Below are 22193 nucleotides of genomic sequence, written 5' to 3' on the forward strand. Positions count from 1 at the left end.
CCACGCTAGTCCCTCCCCCACCGTCTCCTTTATACCTTCTTAGAGCGGAAGCAGCGGTGCCAGACCGGGGAGAGATGAGGGTTGTGGGAGTGGGATGAGGATCGAGCAGAACACGCGAGATGGCGGCCGGAAGGGAGACCGGGCACGCCGCTCTGCCACTGCCTAAGTCAGGAGAGTGCGCCCTATGCGGCAGTGAAATCTGGAGAGGAGGAGCCGCCACCGCGGGAGGAGTTAAAAGCATGAGATGGGGAGTGGAGGTTACGCTACTTACAGAGCTATGGACTCTAGTAAGCGTGCTGTGCTGCTCAAAGTAAATTTATTTGTGTGGCTGAGCTGGGATGCAAGGTAAAGTCCGCGCCTCTTCCCCGCCGCCCCCCCTTCTCTTCCCCCTCTTCCCCCCTCCCTTCGGGCGTGTTCGTTTCTGTTTGCGATCTGGTTTGGGGTGTGTGGCCTATTTCCCTTCCCTCCCTGCTTCCCCCACCGTCATTTGCTTGCAGCCTCACCTGGCAGGGTTTTTTTTTTTCGATTAATGGATATGTCCTTGTTTTTTTTTTTTCCCTAGAAGATATTTAAATGCTGTATTTTCTCTCTTGGTGATACAATTCAAACCTTGTCCCCGTATCCATGATTTTTCTTTTAGATCCAGTTCTTCATGAGCTGCTCTGGTGTGGGTCCCCCATAGGGTCACAAGTCTGACCAGCAAACCTGCTCCAGTGTGGAGGTCCTCCTCTCCACAGGTCCACAGATCCTGCCAGGAGCTCGCTCCAGCATGGGCTTCCCATGGGGTCAAAACCTTCTTTGGGTGCATCCACCTACTTAAGCCTGGGGTCTTCCACAGGCTGCAGGTAGATCTCTGTTTCCCCAGGGACCTCCTGGGCTGCAGGGGGACAGCTGCTTCACCATGGTCTTCACCGTACACTGCAGGGGACACTCAGCTCTGGTGCCTGGAGCACCTCCTCCCCCTCCTTCTCTACTAACTTTGGTGCCTACAGGGTTGTTGCTCCCACATATTCTCAGTCCTCTCTTCTCTGGCTGCAATTGCTTTTGCACAATAACTTCTTTCCTTTCTTAAATATGTTGTCGCAGAGGTGCTACTACCATCTCTGATTGGCTTGGCCTTGGCCAGTGGTGGGTCTGTCTTGGAGCCAGCTGGCATTGGCTCTGCCATACATGGGGGAAGCTTCTAGCAGCTTCTCACAGAAGCCACCCCTGTAGCCCTCCTGCTACCAAAACCTGGCCTCACAAACCCCATACAATTCTTCAGATTCACAGCCTGACATCAATATAAAAAAAAAAAAATTTCAGAATTACAAGGCAAATTGATGATTACAAACATACAAAAGGTTTTAATAAGCTGAAATACTGAAGTGAAAATGAATCACAGAAAGATTATTCCAAGATAGAAGTTGTAGAAAGTGCAGTCCCAGCTGTCAGGCTAGGATTCACTGGCTTGGAGGTATAATATCATATTCTCTCGTGTGAGGTTTTGAAGACAAATTATGCTGAAAACCACATCACTGAGTTGAATCAACTGAAGCAATTGAAGAAGTACAGTTTAAGGGAGTCTGTAAAATTTGGTTACATTTCCTGGAACGAACAGCAGACCTTCCAAAAGCAAACTTTGCATCAGAGAAAATAGTATTGTAACATTCTAAAATGCTTTGGCTTCTTTTCTCCAGTCCTTTTTGTGTAATTGCATCATAGAAAACATAAACCTAAAACTGTTTTTACTTGTATCTGAAGAACTTCTGGTGAGAAATGAAATAGAGCCAAAGCCTGTAGTACTGAAACAGTGTGAGCTCAGCAAGCATCCTTTCAGTTCTGAAAAAGGATGAAACTTAGTATCTTAATCCTCAAAGAATATACATTGTTGAAGCAAAGTTCATTAGCTGCACAGAAGCATCATAGAAATGGAAAAAGACCATTCAAATGGTTAGTCATTGAGAGCAATGGCAGATTTGTCTTTACAAACAAGCTGTGGGTCTGCTGGTAGATAAAACTAGCACTGAGAGATAAACAATGGGAAGGATTCCACTGATTGATGAATGGAAAAAGATATTTGCTTTTACAAATAAACTTTAGGTTTGCTGATAAATGAAATTGGACATTGAAAAAAACAATGGGAGAAAACCCTAAATTTCATAAGAATTAAAAATTAAAAGGGAGGGTAATACATTAGAGGGAAATCTTTGGTATCAGGCATATCGGGTAGTCTGTACCTCTCAAGTACCTCAGCCAATGGGGAAAGAGAGAAGGGAAATGCGGCCAGGAAATTATGATAAAAAGGAGGCTGCGTCCGCCAAAAATTTGAGAGACCCCAGGGGAATGCTCCATGGCCTCTCTCTTTATTCGAATAAAGTAAAAGGACTCCTCTGTGTCCTTTTTGGACAGAAACCTCTGATGTTTGTGGATTAATTTTCCTGGCATCATGAAAATTGTCTCCTAAATTATGTGAAAGGCAGAATAATGACAAAAGTTGCTATTAAAGTGCCAGTGGAAAAGCTCTCCTGAAAGGCATGTCCAGTACTGTGTAAGTAATAATATGGTATGTTGAGGTGTTAAGTTAATATCATACTCAGGAAACAAATCACAGATCATAGACATAAGTGGTTGGGCTAAAGGGGAGTAATATTTGTCCTAATTGACAATGATCACAAAGATCACATATTCAATGTATTTTCCGGCAGTGAAGGAAATCTGCCCAACATTCAGTCTCTTTAGGGAATGTTTGTTCAAAAGAGTGCTGTATTCAACAGTCAAGAAAGCAGAAGTATATGGCACATCAACAAAGCACCACAGGAAATAATAATGTTCTCATTCCTAATGTAGATGCTCCAGGACATTATGGGGGAACTGCTATTTTTTTTTTTTTAAATATGAACATATGTTATTAATCTAGTGAAGGAAAATAGCAGCATTAGGGGGTCCAGGAACAAAGGTGTTATGAGAGATATGAACAGAAAAGAAACCATCTCTCAAAGTTGAGACATATGACTCACTAAAGAATTCTTAACTTTTGAAGAGATACTAAATATATAAACATTGAATGGGAGCCCAGGAAGAAGAAATTTAGGTACAGTGCTATTTTCATCTCATATATTAGTGTTGTACTATGTATTGGTGGGTTCTATGGAGTAATAGACTTCAGTGTCTAGGAAGAGATTGAGTTCCTCAGTAAATAGTTTCTTTTTTTCACCATGCCTGTAACACTTAAACTCAGCAACCCAAAATACCTGGGCTTCAAGCCATATCACAAGCCTTTCATGAGCTATGAGATGTCTCTATAACACCCCACCGAGGCAAATTAGAGAATAGTTAGAGAAATGCTGCTTGAAGAATCCCCTGACTTCTTTACCAAATACTTCAGAGTAGATGTTAATCAGATTGGTAAAGGCTTGCCTAGAAAAGCTTTCATGTTAGTCTCTCATGGTAGAAAGCAACAATTAAGATCTTGCTAGAGAATAGATAAAAGTTAAAAGTCACAGCATTCCTCACCGTCTATGTATGAAAAAGATGGTACCTTATATTAATGCACAGATGACAGGATCAAGCAAATAGATTATTCCTGTAGATGTCCTATACCCAGAATTCAAGAAAACTTGATTGCTTAAGCCATGATCACAGAAATGTTTTGACCATTGCTGAGTTGCATGTCAAAAAAGTTGTTAAGATGTGACCCCAAACCAGAACAGTCCTACCCAAGGATGGCAAATTTATAGCCCGGGATGAACCAGGACTAAATTTGCCACGCTTTCAGATGTGTACCTTTCAACATGCACCCTTAGACTAATGTCTTGGCAGCTGCAAGTGTGAAATTGATTCTGGATTTTGCCTTTGACTTTCTAGGCCTCCTGATCCAGTTTGATGTTCAATGGGAGGTAAATGATGAGTGCAGGTGGCCAGAGGTGGGGAGGCTGGATGGGGGTGAAGGTCTTTGTCTTGGTTTATAAGACAGGTGTCTGCTGGGGAAGGCAGAAAGCCTCCCTTGGAATGGAGAATGTAAACCCCCTCCCTCTGAATTATTATAGTTTTGAAATTAAGGGGCTCTCAGGCAACGATATGGGAATAGGAATAACAATTCTTTACTAGTATGTATAACAAGGCAAACAAAACAACAACTACAGCATTAATAATAACAGAACCAGGAACCCAGTAACAGCCTTTTCGGCTGCAGGCACTTTTCCCCTTTGGTGTAGTTACGGTCACAGTCAGCAGGGGTGCTGCCCAGTGGGTAGGGCAGGTGCGATGATCCCCACACGGCTGCAGGGGGCGCTCCGGCACGGGCCTGGGGAGCAGGTAGCAATGGCGGCTCGGCCGAGATGCGAAGGGGTGGAAAAGAGAATTTGCTTCACCAACCCTTGGGGCAGCCGATCCCGGTGCCCTTAGCAGGACTCTCGGAAGCAGCAGGCTGGAACGGCAGGGATGAGCAGAAAATCTCGGGGCGGTGGGCGAGATGTATCAGAAACTCCACGGCAATATCTGGAACCTGCGGGATGTCCTGGCAGAGCAGGGGGATGCGGGGCCCAGCAGCAGAAGAAAGGTTCTCCGCTGGGTGATGGTAGTGGCAGTGAATTCCTTTCTCCAAGCAGCAGGTCCGACCATACTCCTCCAACACCCAGCAGAGCGAGAGACAGGGTTCCCAACTCTCCAGCCCGCGTCTTTTAACTGCTTCTATTCTCTCGATATCTCTGTGTCGTCCAGTCCCCTTCCCCCCCCCCCCCCCCCGCTAGAGAAACTCTCAAAAAACCAAAGGAGTTCCCCCTCCCCGCCTTCTCAAGCACACAGCCATCAGGGCTTCTTAGCAACTCAATGGGGAAAAAAAATTCCACAAGTAACAAGGAAAGAAAAGAAAAAACCCAACCCCCAACATTATCCTCCTTCTGCAGTATTATCAATTAATTCTGCTCAAGCCCTGGCAGGAACCTGCCACCCCCTTAGTTTTAGATGAAAAATCAATCTCCTCTTTTATCACAGTATAGTTTATCCCCAAAGATTTATAAGTGAACAAAAAGCCTACCTGCCAGTCTTCACTGCATTTATGAATGGGATCATACTCCTTCAGGGCTTATTTGCCTTGCTACAGAATTAAATTGAAAATATCTGAAATATCTGAGACATTAGTTATGGAATCTTCCTCCTAATTTGCCAGAGCTTGTCTACAACAAAAAATTTGGGTCTGAAGAATGTTGGAAAGGTTTTCAATAGCTAGTGGAGACATGAAATCAAATGTAACCGAAACAAACATTTGTTCATATGATGAAGACCCTGCTGCATTAGCTACAAGGGCCAGTGCTTCATTTTGAAAATCAATGATCTCTCCACTAGTGTGAAAAGTGCATGTTATATGGCTCTACGCAGATATTTACTATATGTATTATGTTGTATTGATTAGTAGTGCTGTATTAACATTTTAATAGTATTGTAAATGTAGTTTTGTAGTCAAAAGGTAACTTTTGTAGTTAAAATAGGACCTATGTATGTGGGATATTTTTTTAAGAAAGGAATGAAGTACTCGCACCAGATAGCAGCCACAGGAGACCTAAATCTTTCAGAGAAAGAGAATTTATTGCTCACTTATCAGAAGAAACTAACTTCTTCCTGCCTTGCTTAGCCATGAAGACACCATCAGGATTAAGGGGAAGAAGTTGACACTGACCAGACATAATCCTTTGTTTTAATAGAATTTATGCATCATGTATGAGATCTATGAATATGCAACAGCCTATTGCTTTTAAGGGTTAATCCTTTGTTAACGGGTGTCCTTTTTCAGGCATATTTTGCCCAGAAAGAGGTACCCCAACTGTCCATAACTCTTTGGTTTTTATTGTCTTGTATTGTCCTAATCTCACTTGTTCAAATTTTTATTACTCTAATTATATTACTATTTTTATAACCATTTTATTACGATTAAACTTTTAAAATTTTAAAAACAAGTGATTGGCATTTTTCACAACTAGCATTGTGAATAGACACTATCTTAAAAGAGTATAAATTATACGTTAAAATAAAAACTGGAAAAGCAAACGTAGGCATCTTGTGCTCTTCTGGAGGATCATTTGGATGTGGCTCTTGTTGCAATCACAGATGCCTGGGAACACTTACAGCCTGAGGTGAACAAGAAGTCAGAGAGAAGAATGGCAAGGATTGTCAACAATACAGAATTACTTCCATGCTAATCCAGTGATTCTCAAGCAGAATGCTTCATCCTGAAAAAGAGCTGACCTAGCAAAGTGTGATAAAATCTACAAAATCATGAATAGTAGAAAGAGGATGGTTAACAACAGTTGTTCATTGCCTCCACCCTTCCTCTTCTCCAGTATCCTCCTTCTTCTCCCCCCTCCTCCTCACAGGACTAGGTGCTCTCCCTCCTGTCCCGCATCCATTAATGTCTGGGGATCGAAGTGAGGAGAAAGAAGGGGGAACAGATTTGCAGGCATGGTGGCACAGCCCTTCAACCCCCAAAAAAAGCTAAAGACAAAAAAAAAGGAGGGGAGAAGAGAGAAATTTTTCAAAGCAGCAAAAATATCCCAAAATAAAATTGAAAACAGCTGCTGCCTCTGAGCAGGTGGCAAGAGCGCTTTTGCATCGCAGTAGCAGCAACTGGCAGTTCTCTGCAGAGCAGCACAGGTACCTGGTGGTAGCTAGGAACACATCTGCTCGCTTGCTGCACCGGACTCTGCCAATGCACTGTCCTGTCATCATGCCATGACCCTGAACTTGGAGATGTCTAAAGTGTCGATGCTGCCTGAGGAGACTGATGAGGGGGATGACAAGGAGCCACAGTCCCACCACCCCTGCCGCCACTCCTACACTGAGGATGAGGAGGAAGACAAAGAGGGTGTGGGTGACCTCCATGACAACACTCTGCTACTACAGTCGCGCATGTGGGGTGGGTGACAGTTTGCGGCCTCCTTTCAGGATGGTCCACAGAAGGCAGAAGTAGTGGGGTGCACAGGGGTGGCAAGAACAATCTGGTGAAGCCACCCTACTCCCTACATTGCTCTCATCACCATGGCCATCCTGCAGAGCCTTGAGAAGTGGCTGACGCTGAGCAAGATCTACAAATTCATCAGCAGGCACTTCCCCTACTACTGGGAGAAGTTCCCTGCATGTCAGAACAGCATCCACTGAAGCCTTAGGTTTTAGCTTTTATATTTTTCAGATTCTGTACTGTGTTAGTGTGTAGTTCTGAGCTTCATATTAAGAGATGGTAAGCTCTCTTCACAGAGTAGGTAGACAAAACAATTCCTTTCCTAGCTTGGGACCAAGGAGAACCTATTCAAATTTCAGGCCTAAGAGCATAAGCAACGTGGACTGCAGAGAGAAAAACAACAAGGATGGGACTTCATAAGCTAAAGCTATAATTGGACAATTAACTCCAATATGCAAATGGACCAAAACTTATAAAAGTGAGAGACCTCGTGACCGGTCATCCATTTTTGTGGCCATTTTGGGTTCATCTTGGGTGTAGCCCTGTCCGGGCTCTTGTACTGCCCAAGGTGTATCCATTGAGGCCTTTTAATAAATACCTACTTTATTCTTTAACTCCGTCTAGCCTCTGTTCTAGGTCAGACTTCACAAGGCATCACTACCACAATCTCCCTCAGTGACTACTTTGTCAAGATTCCTCAGAATCCCAGAAACTCTGGCAAGGGCAACTACTGGATGCTGGACCCCATGTCTGTCAACATGTCTGACAACAGGAGCTTCCTGAGCTGCCAAAAGTACTTTAAGCAGTAACAGCTCTTGGCGCCCAAGATGCTGCTGCATACCATGAACCCTGCTGCTGCCTTCTTCCTTCAGCCCCTGCCCCCAGGCTCTGCAGCAGCCACCCTGTGTCTACAGACCCTATGGCTGTGGCTATGGCCTCCAGCTTCAGCCCTACCATCCCCAGTCCACTTTCTTTGCCTTCCATCACTCCTCCCTGCCAGCCCGCCAGCCCCTCACTACCCCCGGCAGTGTCCCTGGATCAGCACTGCCTGCTTTTGCTGCGCTGCTGGGCCCCTTACTGCCAGTAGCGGAACTGGCATGGACGCCCTTCTGCAACATGCACCTGCTAGGCCTAGTGCTGGCGGCCTCACTGCATGCTGCCAAGCCCAGCAGCGGCATGGTGCTGGCCCACTTGCCTTTCTCCATCAAGAACATAATTGTGAGGAGGCCTGGTCCTGGCACACGCAGGAGCTGCGCCTCAGTCGGACACACTGTGGAGCGCCAGCAGTGGCCTGTGCCTGACCACTGCCCTCCCTGCTACCCCTGGCTTCATGGCCCAGATCTCTAGCTGTTAAGAATTTGGGAGTTTTTCTGAATGTAGGAGCTGGGCTATCTTGTTTCTTTGCCTCCTGGATGCCTGACAGATGCTGTGAGCAGTGGAGATGAGGGATTTGTGGAGTGGGGCTCAGGGACCATCTTCCACAGCCAACAGGCTGCCCAGGACCTATAGTTATGCAAAGCCAGATCAAGATGCTGCATAGACTGACGGTCATGCTGTTGGAAAGTTCCTTGTTACTCCTTTAAAAAACAAGCAAGAAGAAAAACCAACCAAAAAGCACTTATATCTCTAAACTGTTAAAGTTCAGAGATTCTCAGGTCTAGGTGCTTAAAAACAGTGATGTACAGGTAAAAAATGCTTGATGGAGCACAGCAAATCTATTCATTTTAGTACATTTGTCTCATGTTTATTACATTACAGCCATAGTTGGAGACAGGCACATGACTGAACACACTAAGATCATGTGACAAACAGCACATGTTCATTATGGAAGCCCCCTTTTACAGAGGGTTCAAAATTCCCCAGCTTGAACAACTGATTGGTCAACGTGTCAGTACTGCCCAGCTCCCTGGCCAATGATATGTCTGCATTCAGGTTTGAATGGGATTGGCTGGGGTCCCCTGTTTGAGTTGGAATCCTACCTATTGCCTCACCCAGGGACTTGTTTACTTCTATGCTATGACGAACTAGTCTAGCTGAATTGGGTTTCTTATTATGGCCAAATTTGTACAGCCTCAGACCAGCTGTGGCTGTGACACATGAACTTTTGTCTTGGGGTGATTTTATGATGATGCTTTATGTGTCTGCTTTATGCCCAGAAAATAATGAGTGCTGTAGCTTTAAGATGGCCCCGGGGGAGGGCGAGGGGCAGGCAGTGAACCTTGGGATCCTGCACAGGCTCTATTCAAGCTCTTTTTCTCTCCACTGGGATGCAACACTGTTCCTTTTGTTGGATTGGGGTTTTTTTGCTAGCGTGAAGCAAAAAGGTTTTTTCCCTTCCCCTAGCCTGGAGGCTGTACTGGGAATACTCTCAGCAATTTGTTTCTTTTTTCCTTGAACTGTTTTTGCTTGGCTTTGTTTTTTCTTTTTGGCTCATCCAGGGAGTTGATGGGACCGCCTGGAACCCGAGACCTTGGAGGAGCTGAACTGACACGAGAAAGGACACTAAAACCCACCAGCTTCAGCTGCTGCAAGAAGATCCGCACCAAAAATCCAACAGGTTCCCAGCTGCTGTGAGCTCTTTTCTCCTCCCGTCCCCATAACAAAGAAGGGCGGTCGCCATCTTTGCCTCTCGGGCACGTGAGAAGGTGGGGGTGGGGTGTAAGGTTCATATTTTTTTCTCTCTTTTATTCTTTTTTTTTTTCTGTGCCTTGTGGGCCCCCTAATTTTATTTTTTTAATAAACAGTTTAATTTTTTTCACTTTTATCCCCTGGTATCCATTTCTCTCATTGGCAGAAGAAAGGTGTGAAAAATGACCAGATAATATTGGCTTTTGCATTTATGTATTAGCTTATGCATGTTGTTGTGCATAAGCTGATGGCCCAGCTGATGTGCATGTACACTAATGCATGCAGCATGGGTAACGAACAAGATCTGGAAGCCATGGTACAACAGCAAAGCTATGATGTAGTTGCCATCATGGAAATGTGGTGGGATGACTCACACAGCTAGAGCCCTGCGCTGAATGGCTACAAGCTCTTCAGAACAGACATGAAAGGGGGAAGAAGTGGAGGGGGGGGCCTTTATATTAGGGAGGCTTTTGTTGCCAGGGATATTGAAACTTATGATGATGAAGTTGAATGACTATGGGTAAAAATTAAGGGGAAGGCCAACAAGGCTGACATCCTACTGGGAGTCTGTTATTGTCCACCCAACCAGGAAGAAGATGCGGAAAACTTATTCTATAAGCAGCTGGAGAATGTTTGAGGATCACCAGCCCTTTTTCTTGTAGGTGACTAATGTACCAGACATCTGCTAGGAACTTAATACAGCAGAAAAAAGACAATCCGAGAAGTTTTTAGAGTGTGTGGAGGACAACTTTTTGTCACAGCTGGTGGGTGAGCCCACCAGGGGAGGGACTACACTAGAACTGTTGTTTGCAAATAGAGATGGGCTGGTGGGAGATGTGGTGGTTGGAGGCCTCTTGGGGCACAGTGATCATAAAATTAGAGTTCTCAATATTTGGTGAAATGAGGAGGAACATCAATAAGACTTTTACATTGGACTTCCGGAGGGCAGACTTTGGCCTATTTAGGAGACTTATTCAGAGAGTTCCTTGGGAAGCAGCCCTTAAAAACAAAGGAGTTCAGGAAAGATGGGTGTGCTTCAAATCAGAGATCCTGAGGGCACAGGAATAGACTGTCCCTGTGTGCCAAAAGATGAGTTGATGAGGCAAACGTCCAGCCTGGATGGGCAAGGAGGTTTTGAAGGAACTTAGGAATAAAAAGAGGATGTATCATCTTTGGAAGGAGGGTCAGGTCAGGAAGTATTTAAGGGGGTTGTTAGGGCATGTAGGAAAAAAATTAGAGGCCAAAGCTCAGTTAGAACTTAATTGGGCAACATTTGTAAAGGAAAATAAAAAATGTCCTTACAAATATATTAACAGCAAAAGGAAGGGTAAGAGCAACTGTTGTTCTCTACTGAATGCAGGAGGGAACCTAGTAACTGCAGATGGGGAGAAGGCAGAAGTGTTTAATGCCTTCTTTGCCTCAGTCTTTAGCGGCTTGTCCTCAGGAAAAGTGTCCTCCTGGGTTGGTAGATGGTGTCAGGGAGCAGAATGGTCCCCCTGTTATCCAGGAGGAGGCAGTCAGAGAACTGCTGAGCCACTTGGATGTTCGTAAATCTATGGGACCAGATAGAATCCATCCCAGGGTGATGAGGGAGCTGGCAGATGAGCTTGTGGTGCCATTCTCCCTCATGTGCCAACAGTCCTGACTCACTGGTGATGTTCCAGATGACTGGAAGCTGGGCAAGGTGATGCCCACTCACAAGAAGGGTGGGAAGGAGGATCCTGGTAATTATAGGCCAGTTAGTCTGACACTGGTACCCCATGGTTTGGACAGGTGCACTCTCTGCTGGGTTAAGAACTGGCTGGATGGCCAGGCCCAGAGGGTGGTGGTGAACGGTGCTGCATCCAGCTGGCGGCCAGTCCCTCGTGGTGTCCCTCAGGGGTCTGTGCTGGGGCCAGTTCTGTTCAATATTTTTATTGATGACATGGATGAGGATATTGAGTCTTTCATAAGTAAATTTGTGGACAACACTAAGCTGGGAGCATGTGTTGATCTGTTGGAAGGTAGGAGGGGTCTGCAAAGAGACGTGGAATGGTTAGATGGATGGGCAGAGTCCAATAAGATGAAGTTTAATAAGTCCATGTGATGAGTCCTGCATTTTGGCCACAATAACCCTCCGCAACGCTCTAGGCTGGAGATGATGTGGCTGGACAGTGTCCAGGTAGAAAGGGACCTGTGGATACTGGTCGACAGCTGACTGAACATGAGCCAGCAGTTTGCCCTGATGGCCAAGAAGGCCAAGGGCATCCTGGCCTGTATCAAGAATAGTGTGGCCAGCAGGAGCAGGGAGGTCATTCTTCCCCTGTACTTGGCACTGGTGAGGCTGCACCTTGAGTACTGTGTCCAGTTCTGGGCTCCTCAGTTTAGGAAGGACATTGAGATGCTTGAGCACGTCCAGAGGAGGGCAACAAGGCTGGTGAGGGGCTTGGAACACAAGCTCTATGAGGAATGTCTAAGGGAGCTGGGTTTGTTTATCCTGGAGAAAAGGATATTTAGAGGTGACCTTATCACTCTTTATACTCTCTACAACTTCCTGAAAGGTGGCTGTAGTTGGGTGGGGGTTGGTCTCTTCCTCCAAGCAGCAACTGACAGAACCAGAGGACACAGTCTTAAGCTGTGCCAAGGGAAATATAGGTTGGATATTAGGAAAAAGTTTTTAATGGAAAGAGTGATAAAGTACTGGAATGGTCTGCCCAGGAAGGTGGTGGAGTCACCCTCCTTGGATGTGTTTAAAAAAAGATTGGATGTGGCACTTGGTGCCATGGTTTAGTTGAGGTGTTAGGGCATGGGTTGGACTCGATGATCTTGAAGGTCTCTTCCAACCTAGTGATTCTGTGAGAATATGATGTTCACAGTCAAAACATTGTTAGCACTAGTAGAGAGTTGAAGACAAAAAAAGGAAGGATAAATTAAGGAGAAAAGAGAAATAGGTCTCTCTCATGGGAGTAAAGCTCAGTTCTGTACAGATCCAGTCAGGGGATTGATTAGGCAGTTTAAAACTATTTTTATGCTATTGGATGAATTCTAAGTCACAACCACATCACAGTTTTATTTCCAAGATGCCCGAATGAAAAAAATAATAAGGGATATGTACTGAACTTCAGTTCCTGTTATGTTTCTATGGAGATAATATGAATGTGTGTTTCTACATTTCAATACATATAATATTAAATGAGCATTGAAATAACCTTGTGTGATGAGTTGATTGAATGCACCAGCTATTGAAGTAATGATAAGTGTATGAACCAAACTGTGGAAAAGGCTTTTTTGATTTTGAACTCTCATCTTAACATGCATTAAATCAATAGATATCTATTTCATAGGCTAGAATCCTTTTTTAACCAAAAACTTCACCTAAAATATTCCGAGCTTAGACAGGAAAGGAGAATTATATATTCTAAGAGTTGTTGCTTGTCATGGACCAGAAACGCTTGTTTTTCAAATCAGGAAGCTGTTTTTCAAATATGACTGTATTTATAACAGTTTAGTAGATTGAAGGTTAAATCATGTGAATTTTCATAAAAGAAAAAAAAAGATTCCAGTGTTCTTTGGAGTGGGGAGAGAAAGGTTGTGTGGTTATATGCATATGTATGAAAAGTGATGCTTTTCTGTTTTGTTTGTAGCAGTGTGGGGTTAAAATAACAGTTTTCAATAAGCAGAAAGACTGGACATATGATCTCTTCTGAGTTTTATTCACAGTATGCATCTGGAGTGCCTCTTTGTGCATCCTGGGTCTTTTAGAGAACAACTGCATACAGTCCCATTTAATTTTTAGAACAAAAGGGAAAATAACCCAGAGATGTCACATAGTTCCCTTTGGGGAGAACACATCATTATTCACAAGGGAATGCTTAATTCACTTTCCCCAGGCCCAAGTGGGCTGGTATTCCACACCAGGGCTCACAGGGGAAAACATCACACTGCTGCGCCAGTCCAGCTCAGGGTTCTAAGTCTGATTAAGGCAACCCTCAGAGATTTATCTAAAATCAAGAAGGGAAAAGTTTTGAAAGGAAAAGGCAGGTGATATCACCATGGTGGTACGGGGCTCCCTCAAGGAGGGGTGCTGCTTGTGGTCAGTCTATTTTCTGACTGCTAAATCAACAGCTCAGGGTGAAAGGCCATGTGAATCTTTATGTTGTCCCCATGCAGTTAAATATGAAGAGCAGGTTCCAGCGACCTGTTTTTTGTTTTCTTGGTCTCCTCACAGCAAACCTTGGGGATCAAGGTGATGCTCCATGCATATAGGCATCCCCTGCCTGGACAGATGGTGGGGTCCAAGCATGCCTGCCATCCCTTGACTTTATTAAGAGGCAAACCTTGTTCAAAGGTACATGACAAGAAAACTGTTAGGCCACTTGTTCCTTCCATGTTTTATGCTAATCGTCTGTACAGTGTGTGGACAGGGCCTTCACCTGGAGTTGGTAGGCAAGATGGAAACTTACTGTCTTAGGCTGGAAATAAGGGCATTCTATTCTTATCTGTTAGAGGTGGCGTAGTTATCTTCTGTTAATTGGGTGATTTTCTTTATCTCTTCCACAACCAATCCTCCCTCTGGGGAGATAGCTTCTGTTAATGGGCCATTGAGTCTCACTGCATGACTCATAAAAATTACATCATCCCATTATGAGATGCTCCACCCAGAGTGAGGAGCCAAGCATTCCTACCTGGATATAATCTGAGATTTCAAACACCACAAGCAGCCTTTTCCCACTGGATTCCTAGAGGAAGACCAGGCCCATCTACACCACCACTGGATCTCCAGAGGAAAACTTCACCCTTCTACAGGATCACTGCTTCAACAGAACCACATCTGCCACTCCAGGAGGACTGCAGCCACCATTTCAATTGAACTGCTACCAACACCCTGACCAACAGGGTGTCAGGTTGAGTTCTGATTCTGTCAGTGTTGTTTTGTATTACTGCATTGTTTATTTTATTTTTATTTGCTTCCTTAGTAAAGAACTGTTATTCCTATTCCTATATCTTTGCCTGAGAGCTCCCCTTAATTTCAAAATTATAACAATTTTCGAGGGAGGGGGTTTACATTTTCCATTTCAGGGGAGGCTCCTGTCTTCCTTAGTAACACCTGTCTTTTCAAACCAAGACATAAATATATAATATACATTGGCTTTTCACAAATATTGAAATGGATGCTATATCTATAATGTTAAAATAACTTTTCTATAAAGATATAGGTTTTATTTCTGCTATTAACTAAATTTAGACATAGTAGTGAAATAGCTGATATAGTCATGTTTTTGATAATCGATCTGCCTGCTTAATTGGGATAATATCCAATGATGAAGACCCCTGCTACTGACATGCCAACTATCAGCACCTACCGTCTGTAGAAAGTATGGACCAAAGCCCAAGCTGGAGGTGATAATAAGAACAGACTAAAACTACAGACAAGAAATGTGCATGCACTAAAAAGGCAGACCCGAGGAGGAGCCATGCTAAACAGTTCTTGGAACATGTAAACTAGTTTGGGGGAAAGTTTAAATATGCATAATTGTTTATGAATATGCAATAGGCTGATGCAATAGAAAAGGTATGTAAAGGGGGGGTCTCTGAAATAGCAGGTGTGCTCTTGGCTGAATGCTAAGCACCTGGCCATTAAACTTTGCTTTATTTTTGTATCCTATTGTCCTTTATTAAACTTTTAAATTTTACCAGGAGCTAGCCCTGTCACTGAGTCTGGACAGTGGAAGGGGAGGCAAGGGCCTTACCTACTTTCAGCTGCTCCCTTTCTTGCAGTGTTGCTGGCAAAGGCAGCATGCATGGTCACCCCAAGGAAACAGTCCTGTGCAGGGGATCTGTTGGAAAGTGGGTCTGTTTTGGTGGCCCCTTGGTACAAACACCGCTCTGTATGTAATAATTTCTCTTACTTACAGTAACTACTTCACCGGTCCCTGATAATTTTGTATTTGACAGAAATAATGGAAATTATTATCATGGTCAAACACTCCTTGCACTGGAACTTGCTAACCAAAGCAGATAATTTTCAGCTTATTACTAGTGGCCCCCCCATCTGCAGTGAGGGTTCGTCTGCTCCCTTTTCCCTAGTGCAAGAATGGGCTAAACAGGAAGGAATTCAATGGGTATCCCATACCCCGTAGTACCCCAAATCAAATGGAATGATGGAAAGAGCTAATGGCTTATTGAAAAGGAACCTTAAGCCACATGAGGCTGTTACAAATGGAGATGAGAGCTTAGACAAGTCCTGCCTTTGAATCAGATTTCTGGTAGTAGCTCTGTTTGAGGCAGCCTGCACCCCAAATGGTTCTTGCTCCCAAGTTCTTAAGAATGGCCAATTAGATCTGTTACAAAATTAATTATTTATTGAATAGACACACAATTAACAGACATAAGACTTTAAACAGACTACTTACTACACAGGATAAATAAAAAAGAACTACTAGTACATAAAAAATACAGTGCACAATAAAAGGTACCTATATTACAGATAGAAAAGAAATAGTATAAATTAGGAGTCAATGTAGCTCACCACCAAATTGATGATGGAGTAAACATAGAGTCCTTTTACTCAGTTTCTGAAAAAGTAACCACAAAGATGCATCCAAACTTCGGGGAGAAGTCCTACACATTCCCTGGGTGTGTGTAGGAGACTTCTAACTTCGTGAAAATTTGTGTAGCTTTTATAGTTTGTAAAGTGAAGTGTTTGTCAGTCAAATTCCAGCAGCTTATCTCTGTACATATTTTTCTCAAGACAAAATTTTTATTGTCAACTGGGAGTTCCACCTCTGGTGCCAGACAGAGATATAACTCACTAGCTAGAGATAACTCACTACCAGACACATCTGGCCTGGATTATTGTGAGAGACGGTCTGGAGTTCCCCTCATTTGCCTCACGACCGTCTTAAGGACAGACATCAGAACCCTGAGGACCCTGATCGGAATTCTGGCCTGCCAGTGGTGGATGAACACCGAATAATCCTGAGGCCCCTGAGCAGAGTTCTGGCCTGCCAAGCGATTGTTCGCAGCTGTGTCTACAATGACTGCTTCTGGCAGGGCCTGCCAAGGGGGTGACACGCCCTATATGCTGGCACCTGTTTCGCAACAATAGCTTGAGAATTCCCCACCTCTTGGCCTGGTTGGACTTTTCTAGGGTAACCCCTGGTGGTCCTGCTTCACAGAAGAGCCATCATCTGCTTTTCAACCACCGTGACGGACTGAGATGGGAGAAACCTCTCCCTCAAGGACTGAGACATGAAACCCCTAACACGGGAGAGGTGTGTGGGGGAGCCGACCTGACCAAAAGCAAGATGTTTTCCTGCAGGTGTGGCCATTGGACCAAGAAGACAATGGTTCTCACCTACTGCTGAGAACATGGACTGTCTGTACCTTCTTTTCCCCTCAGCGATTTCAATAGACTCATTCTTTATTGTATCTGTTCCCCCTCAGTGATTTCAAGACCTGTTCCCCCCTCAGTAATGGACTATAATAGAACCTTGAGTTAACCAGTACCTTCCAAGATCTCCCCGACGTGACAGGTGGATTCCTTTGGCTGGACTACAAAGGACTTCGTCTCTATGTTTGGTAGCTATATTCCTCTCTCTCTCCCCTCTTTTCTATTCTTTTCCTTTCCCTAATTCCTTTAACGCATTTGCTGTGGTCATTCAATAAAGGTACATTTGTTTTGATTGATACTGCAATCCCCTTTCTGTGTTGGTTTTTTGCACTCTGAGATCAGTAAAACGAGTGATCATGACTCCCCGCTCGTAGAGCGGATCGTGACAATTATCTCATCAATTCATGTGAGGAGGAGAATGCCCAGAACTATTGAACTAGCTGATGGACAGATAAGCTCTTCTGTGGTAGGGGGAAATGTCCTGCCACAGAGGCTCAGTGGGATACTCGACTCTCCAAAATATTTCACCAACTGAATAATTGGTATGGGTCCACTGGGAGCCCGGTGAGTAGAGCATTCTTTGCAAAAGCTAAACGTGTTTCTCCACCTTCGGATGAAAAAGAAGTCCAACCATATTACCACCAGGACAACCCATTTTGGTAAATTTACCACAAATTAAGACTGCTTATGACTCTAATGAAACCCTGTGGTCCAGTTACTTGGGAAGCTACTGATAGCAGTGGGGCAAAACACAGAATTAGTGCATGGTGGACTTTTCCTTCTTCTTAGTGGGGTAACCTGTCTGGAAAAACCCCATCGAGACCAGTCTGGTTTACCTTTTTGTCTTGCAGCCTCCTTTAAGATGAAAGTGTAATATAACACCCTGCTGCTGTGGAAGATATTGGTAACACTTGCTTACCCACAACTACCCATATGTCTCAGTCTAATTGTCAATCAGGAAATCAGCTGTGATTGGGTCAATACAGATAGGAAAGCTATCTTAATTTTAACCAACTCTGACAGAAATGTGTCTGGTGAAACATGACCACCTGTTGAAGGAGATATATATGTTATGATTATTCACAACAATTCTTATATACCATATAGGGCATGCCGTAATATAAATTGGCGCTCATTACATGACATAGTATAGGGAAATTATATTAAAATATCGTGCATATGGAACACTAAGGGAGAACAACATAATACTAGGAACAGTACCTCAGAATCACTAAAACTTTCACAATGGTGTCAGTACCCATTTTGAATACCCCCCCCAGTTTTATTAAGAAGTCTGACTGGAGAAAACCTAGAGTGGCCATGGTTTCATGCTTGTATTAAATACACCAGAACAATGGTAGCAGACTCTTAAGAGAAAGAACTTGAATCTTGCCACTGTGGTCATGCATGGAACAAAAGCATGCTTAGAAATTGAATGAAGGTGGGGTAGAAGTGAAACATATTCTCATAAAGTTTTCCAACTTTGGGGAATGGCAGAACAAGAAATTAAAGTAAGATGCCAAATAATTAATGGGTCTACTCGTGAAAAGGCATCTCAGTTTTCCATGCACTATCCTACATCAAACACTGATGATTCTCAACTTTGTGAAACTCAAAAGTTGGACTGGTGGTACAATTTTGCCTAGGTACAACCTGTTGTCATAGACTCTCTGGGCTCATAAAAACATAGGACTAATGTTTATATTTAAAATAGATATTCCTGAACTCAGTACAACAACATCCACTCCACACTTAACATTTTCCCTCATTGTAAAAGATAAAAAATTTCCATCCTCTCAAATTTCTAAAACTGGAGCCTATGCCATCAGATATATAGACCAGTATCAAGTTCTATTTAATCCCTCATGGTTCCTCAAATGAGTGGAACTAACAGTGCAGGTTATATCTGCAGTTAAACCTACCTGCTCACCATTCCTGGATACATCATATATAGGATAGTTAGCATGGTTACATGGATGAACTGACACCTCTCTAAAATGAGTGAAGAGAGATGTGACTGGTATTTTGGGAACAGGATTAGAAATTTTAAATATCATGGATGCCAAAGTTTTAGCAAACAAAATAAGCTTGACCACAAGTAATTTATACCGATTAGAACATCCATTATCATCATCTCTATCAACATTAGGAACCAACCAATGGCTCTTATCAGATATATTGCCTCAGTGGGAGACGATTGACAAAAAGGATCACCAACTGATAATGAATGCTCTAGGTACCACCCAAACCAATGTCTCTTTTGCTCTTAGTTGTATGCAAGCTCAGTTGTGGATTCAATCTACGGTGGCAGCAATTATAAGACAAAGTGATGAGGCTACCTTACTCGCTGAGATTTGAAAGGTAATTTGGGATAGTGCAACTAAATTTGAAAGGGAATTCCAATCTAAGTGACATCTAGTAAATTTCACTTTTGACCCTAGTGACAGTAAAGCAACAGTTTTTGTTTTAACAACATGCAGTGCTTCGGTATACCTCATATACCCAATCTTTGCATTGTGAACTATATCCATTAGAACAGAGTATGGGCCCAACAAAATGGGAACAAATGGCAAACCGCTGATGTTGATGCATGTGTTATATGTCACCAACAGGGATTTATTTGTCAAAGTAACATCATTAAGGCCCAAGACATGTATCTTGACACTGAAGAAAATGTTTGTCATTTAAAATTTCCCCCTGATGAAACCCCTAAAACTGTACTTCTATACATTGGAAATGGATGTATTTGTATGAGAACCCTTTGTGATTCTATACTTACAAATAACACCACTGTAGAGACAAGCAATCACTCAAATATCTGTGTCTGTAATTTTTCAAGAATTGGGAAATGAGACACTAATTATTCAGCTCCTCTCACAACCCACAAATTGTTACTGTCTAATTAGACAGCATATCAAAATTTACTGCCTACCCCCATTGGAAGGAATCTTACATTAGTGAGGAAACTACTGAAGCATGACGACCTGTGTCAACTGCTAGAGCATGTCCGTAACAATGGGCACAGAACTCTAATCACCATTTATCATGATACAGAGAAGATACACCATGTCTTAGAAAGAGTAAAGAAACATGGAGAACATTGCTGGTGGGACACCTTATTTGGGTGATCATCACCACCAAAGGGAACTCTAAATCAAATGCTACATCCCATCTGTATTGGTTTTGCACAGCCTGGTTTTTGGTAGCAGGGGGGCCACAAAGATGGCTTCTGGGAAAAGCTCCTGGAAGCTTCCACCATGTCCAGCAGAGCCAAGCTCTGATGATTTTGAAGATGGACATGCTGCTGGCCAAAACTGAGCCAATGAGAGAGGTTGGTAATGCCTTTGTGATGACATATTTAAGAAGAAAATCAAAACAAAGTCACAGGTTTTGCTCCTAGTTGGAGAAGAGGAGGAGGTGAGAACATGTGAAGGAAAAAAACATGGCAACACCAAGGTCAGTGCAGAAGGAGGGGGAGGAGGTGCTCCAGGCACTGGAGTCAAGATTCCTCTGCAGGCTGTGGTGATGACCATGGTGAAGCAGGTTGTCCCCCTGCGGCCCATGGGTCCACAGGGAATGCAGAGATCCACCCGCAGCCCATGGGGGAGGTGCCCATGCTGGAGCGGGTGGATGCCTAAAGGAGGCTGTCATCCAGTGGAAGATCCAGTGGAGAGAGAGGGCCCTTGCTTCCAGGCTGGAGCAGCTTTTCCTTGGAAGACTATACCCCATGGAAAGAGAGACCCATGTTGCAGCAGATTTGGGAGGACTGTCTGCCTGTAAAAGGGACTCACATTGCAGCAGGTGGGGTAGGGCTGCCGCTCGTGAGAGTGGACCCACACCGGAGAAGTTCACTGAGAACTGTCTCCCATGGGAGGGACCCCACAGTCTCACAGGGGAAAGACTTGTCTCCCTGCACAGTGGAAGAAAATCTTGGTGATTAACTGACCAAAACCCCCATGCACTGTCTCCCTGCACTGTCGCTGGGAAGGAGGGAGGGGTTGGGGACAGTGAAGGCTAACCTAGAACAGAGACTCGACGGAGATAAAGAATAAAGTAGGTATTTATTAAAAGGCCTCAATAGATCCACCTTGGGCAGCACAACCCAAAATGGCCACAAAATGGACAACCGGTCACAGGGTCTACACTTTTATAAGTTTTGGTGCATTAGCATATTGGTGCTAATTGTCTTATTACAGCTTTAGCCCATGAAGTCCCATCCTTCTTGTTTTCTCTCTTCGGTCCACCGTTGTTTATGCTCTTGGGCCTGAGATCTGGATTGGCTGTCCTTGGGTCCCCAGCCAGAGAAGGAATTGTTTTGTCTACTGTGAAATACACCAATCACTTGTTTTAAAATTTTAAAAGTTTAATAGTAATAAAATGGTTATAGAAATAGTAAAAGTAGTAATACAAATTAGAGCAATAAGAAGTTGGACAATTAGAGTTAGGACAATAAAGAACAACAAAAGCAAAGAATACGAAAGTTCGGATGCTTTCTTAAAAAAACATGGCTTGCTAACAAAGGATTAACCCTTAAAAGCAATAGCCTGTTGCATATTCATATATCTCATACATGATGGATACATTCCTTTCAAACTAGGGATTTCTCTGGTTATTTTCAACTTCCCCCCCTTCATCTTGTAAATCATGGTCAGACTCCATGGAGTCTGCAAGGAGACTAGTTCTTCATGATAAGGAGGCAATAATTCTTTCTCTTTGTGATTTTAGTGTTTTATTGCTGTTATCTCTGTGCAAAGAATTTCTTGATTATCTTATCTCTTTCTTGAGCTAGCTAAAAAGTATCTTACATACCATAGTTTCTATTTTAACATTATGTTATAACCTAAAACTATATTTAACACACTACTTAAGAGAATTAATACAGCATAACTTTCTAACATAACACATATAATATTCATTTTAATATTTGCAAAAAGCCAATCATAAAATATGCATTGTTCACATCTACCTATTCTGTGAAGAGAGCTTACTCTCCCCTAATATGAAGCCTAGACTTACACACTAAAGCAGAATAGAATCTGAAAAATATAACAGCTAAAACCTGAGGCATCAGGAGAAGGTGTTTTAAGGGCTTCTTTTACTTCTCATTATCCTCCTCTGATCCTGTTAGTAATAAATTCACTTTGCCACCTTAAGTTGAGCTTGTTTTCCCCTTGAGGTCTTTTCTCCTGGTCCTTAACCCGTGAAGCCTATCTTTTTCCTTTCCTCTGCCCCTCTGTGGCAGGGGAGGGTGAGTGAGAGACT

At 43.5% G+C, this 22193-nt stretch overlaps 1 protein-coding gene, 1 long non-coding RNA gene and 1 pseudogene across 3 annotated transcripts in view; 2 read left to right on the forward strand and 1 right to left on the reverse strand.

The window, feature by feature from the left end:
* Positions 1-372, reverse strand: part of LOC136568510 (transcription factor BTF3-like) — a 31087-nt gene extending 30715 nt beyond the window's left edge. Inside the window, exon 1 of one of the 2 annotated variants that reach the window (XM_066568519.1) lies at positions 272-372. The gene's annotated coding sequence lies outside the window, so the exon portion shown is untranslated. Of the gene's footprint in view, positions 1-35; positions 214-271 lie in introns of those variants that run through there. The other variant, XM_066568518.1, reaches the window with a different exon arrangement.
* LOC136568511 (uncharacterized) lies at positions 81-9695 on the forward strand. The gene is made up of 2 exons (XR_010785228.1): positions 81-345; positions 9370-9695. It is a non-coding gene; the product is annotated as an uncharacterized lncRNA (long non-coding RNA).
* Positions 6706-9695, forward strand: LOC136568497 (forkhead box protein D1-like; annotated as a pseudogene).
* Positions 9696-22193: the final 12498 nt, after the last annotated feature.

This window comes from Molothrus aeneus, chromosome W (genome assembly GCF_037042795.1).
Source record: "Molothrus aeneus isolate 106 chromosome W, BPBGC_Maene_1.0, whole genome shotgun sequence".
NCBI lineage: Eukaryota > Metazoa > Chordata > Aves > Passeriformes > Icteridae > Molothrus > Molothrus aeneus.